A 4,345-nucleotide genomic window follows, 5' to 3' on the forward strand; every position below is an offset into this window, starting at 1 on the left:
TGGGACAAATCAATGGTTTTGAATAAATACGTTGGAACAGGGGACACAAGGCTCAAAACTGGAGGAATAAATTAGGATAATGACAGTCCCAAAGTCTGAACTCATTGACAAAATCTCAGTCTCAGTGAAAATATAAATACTGTCACTGTTGGCACATTTTACCAAATTTCCTTCGCTATTGGTAGAATTATTTGACCGTCTCCATTAAAGGTTTATAGTTTGTGTCATTGTCATAATAAAGGAGCTTGTTCTTTAGTAGATGTTCCATTTTGTGTTAAGAAGAGGGGCCTTAATTTCCCACAAGGTATTTTAATCATTATTTTATATTTATTTATCTACCATATTATTGTAGTTTATGATGATGTTGTCCTGATGGCTTCTTCGAGCCAGGACCAGCAGGCACTGGGGAGGTTTGCAGCCGAGTGTGAAGCGGCTGGGATGAGAATCAGCTCCTCCAAATCCGAGGCCATGGTTCTCGACCGGAAAAAGGTGGCTTGCCCTCTCCGGGTGGGTGGTGAGTCTCTGCCCCAAGTGGAGGAGTTCAAGTATCTCGGGGTCTTGTTCACGAGTGAGGGAAGGATGGAGCGTGAGATTGACAGGCGGATCGGTGCAGCGTCTGCAGTGATGCGGTCGCTGTATCGGTCCGTTGTGGTAAAGAAGGAGCTGAGCCGGAAGGCGAAGCTCTCGATTTACCGGTCAATCTACGTTCCTACCCTCACCTATGGTCATGAGCTCTGGGTAATGACCGAAAGGATAAGATCATGAATACAAGCGGCCGAAATGGGTTTCCTCCGCAGGGTGGCTGGGCGCATGTAACAGGTATATGGGGTAAAGACCCGAGTAATAGTGCTAATACCTTGGGCTAGGATCAGAAGACTAGGGATTCGGCTCAAGGAGAGAGTGATAGAGACAGTATGCTGCAGTTGGTACCATGTATTAAAAAACATGTAACACAATAGACAAACAATGGCCATACACAAATAACAAATTGATCAGTGAAATCCAATGATAAAGTTCATCCAGTAATTGTTCAAATGCCCACAACCCAACATAGGACCATGGCCTCAGTCAGTACAGTTCAATTCAATGTGACACAATCATCTGAATTTCAGTGAAAATAAGTAGCAATTGCTAAAGTCTCAATCTGTCACAATACTTAACTGTATCAGTCACTAATCCTAATAAATACAATGTACAATATGAGGCGACATTAATCATGTGCATAGAAAGTGCGCATGCGCATTTGAGTATTCGGACATTTAGTGTTAATTTATCCAAATCAAAAACATGATATTCATAACAACTGTGACTATGACATGATGTAAACTGGCAAAAGATGTGATGCAAGTTTCATAATATTTGCTTAAAACCATCGCAGTAAACAGGGGTTAAAACCCAATGCTAACCGCTCATTAGAATTGAATGGAGCGTGTTACTGCTAGCAAACAAACGGACTCACCGATTCCCCTTTATATTATGAAATCGAATCTCATCCCTGACGTGGCATTTCCTCGATGGTCGGTACCTATGGTTGAAGAGTAAGTTTGACGAAGTTGGAGAGTTGTTATGACAAAATGAACGTAAATGGCAACTTTAAACCTACCGGCGTCGCATGCTCCTCGCGCCTCGCACCTGCACCGGTGTGTGGAGCTGCTAATATGGACGCTGATTGGCCAAAACGAGTCACGTGAGCGGGCATGTGGAAATTGGCGCAGCGGAGGAGAATGAGAGAGAGAGAGAGAAGGAACTGATATACCAGGAAATCCGCAATTTTCACCGGGGTTACACGCACCCTTAGAGATAGGGTGAGGAGCTCGGTCACACAGGAGGAGCTCGGAGTAGAGCCGCTGCTCCTACACGTTGAGAGGAACCAGTTGAGGTGGCTCGGGCATCTGCTCAGGATGCCTCCTGGACGCCTCCCTAGGGAGGTGTTCTGGGCATGTCCCACTGGGAGGAGGCCCCGGGGAAGACCCAGGACACGCTGGAGGGACTATGTCTCTCGGCTGGCCTGGGAACGCCTTGGGGTCCCACCGGAGGAGCTGGAGGACGTGTCCGGGGTGAGGGAAGTCTGGGAGTCCCTGCTTAGACTGCTGCCCCCGCGACCCGGCCCCGGATAAGCGGAAGAAAATGGATGGATGGATTATTGTAGTTTAGTCTGTTAAAAGCTCTTAACTTAAGCTGACCAAAGCGCCTCACATAAAAGTCAACAAAAAACAAATAACAGATCACACGATACAAGAAAAGAACAATAAAACACCTGCATATCCTGTCTAGCTCGTGTTAAATGCCAGGGAGAAGAGGTGGGGTTTCAGTTTCGTCTTAAACTGCGTTAAAAACTGAGGCGCTAATGTCAAATGTGACTCATGAGCGATATTTATTTTACATTTTCATTTGTTTATTTACATGATTACGCTGTGTAACCTCTAAAATCGGTGAATAAGGAAACATTAAACACGACTTCACTGTTTTCTGACTCGTCCGTCTTACTTTGGCACATTTAGTCCTGGCCGTGATCCTCTGCTTCTGTTTAAAGTGTAAATTGTCCTTGTGCTGAGATCATCCACTAAAGGAGCCTGACATCACAGAATCAGGGATTAGGCTCATTTAAGTCTTATGTAACTGGACACAGCGGGGACATGTCACAGCCAAACAACACACCACATGATACTAGACACTGACGAGAACATGTACAGTGACGCACAACTAAATACATGACCATTTGCACACTGAATATTAGCATAAATCTTGAATTGGACATTTTATTCACGTTTTATCTAGTTTAGTACAGTGCTGGAGTGTCACAAACTACATAACCCTCTGATGCATCTGCCTGTAAAAATGAATTAACCTGTGTTCTATTGTAAATACTGTAAATATATAAACACATGTTTCTTTTTATGCTTTCAAAAACATTTCAACAATTTTTGGGAAATTTTAACACTGTATAGGCGCAATGTTTAGGCCTGAATAAGAAAACCAGAGGAAATTTACTTGTAGTTACACCGACTCACCACTGAATTGACCTCAATGGAGTGTGGCAGCAGAGAGCACTGTAGACGCTGATATGCAGTTCCACCACATAAACCGATGCATTAAAGAGAAAGTTATGTTTTAGTTGTTGTCCACTGCAGTGACCACTATGCACCAGAGGGTTAAGTATACATTGTAGGTATTTGTACTTTGCTTGAGTACATTTTTAAGTGGATACCTTTTACTTTTACTTCACTACATTTGAGAGCAGTATCTGTACTTTTCTACTGCACTACATTTTTTAACTGCACTGAAAAGTAAAAGTATTTTTCATTACTGTTTCAGACCTGTTGAAAAAGGCCGAGGGTTTATTTTTAACACGTTCGTAGTTCGTAGTAGCAAAAATATACAAATAAAACCAGCTAGGAAAGAAACTATCAAATCAATTGTTTCGTTTCAACAAAATTCAGCAAAAATCTTTAGCAAAATCACAACATTTGACGCTTTATTAAATCTGAAAATCTGCGTGAAATACTTTGACTTTTTGCTTTTTAAGTACATTTTACATTACATTACATTTTAGTACAGGTACTTTAATACTTTTACTTAAGCAGATGTTTTATTTGCTACTTTTACTTGAGTATTTTTTGTTCTTGTATCTGTACTTTTTCTTCCACAATTGTTTTTTTTAAGGCGCTGGCAGTTGAAATAATACATTTTTACTGAGGTAGAAGTTCATCTTTGGCTCATCGCCGCCACGTAAAAACAAAACAAGGACAAAAGGAAAAATACTTGGTAAAATACTTTGTAAAACATCAGTATATTTCTGTGGTGAACGCGTTTAAACTCCTGCTGCGTTCAGAAAGTCCACAGCACAAGGGACAAAAGACTTTTTAAAATCAGACTTTGTTGCTAATGAGACTCTATAGCGCCTCCCGGAGTGAAGAAGAAGCTCAAACTGTGGGTCCAGGCATAATTTCATACTAATAATTCATCTTGTTTGATTAAGAAAAACAGTAAAATCTTGAACTCAAATCAAAATGTAATAACTATAACTGTTTTTTCCAGTTTTTTTTACTATGAGAAAGGCTTTAAAACTCTTTAAAACTCTGAGGGCTCTCTTCTTTCTCATTAAAAACAAAAAAGCAACACCAATTTTTCTTTAAAATATACTCATGCTGTTGGAAGTTTTGCATCGTCGCCATAGCAATTAACAATTCAAAGAGAAATACATCTTTTGAATTGGGAAACGTCCTCAAAATGGCGTCTATAAACAGGACGCTGATACTCTTGAATAGCTGCGTCATAGAACAATCACAGCCACGTAATATAATGTGTAATGTAGTAAATGTAAATGAGCAAACAGAAAAGTCTT

The sequence above is a fragment of the Periophthalmus magnuspinnatus genome, chromosome 4 (assembly GCF_009829125.3).
Source record: "Periophthalmus magnuspinnatus isolate fPerMag1 chromosome 4, fPerMag1.2.pri, whole genome shotgun sequence".
Classification (NCBI taxonomy): domain Eukaryota; kingdom Metazoa; phylum Chordata; class Actinopteri; order Gobiiformes; family Gobiidae; genus Periophthalmus; species Periophthalmus magnuspinnatus.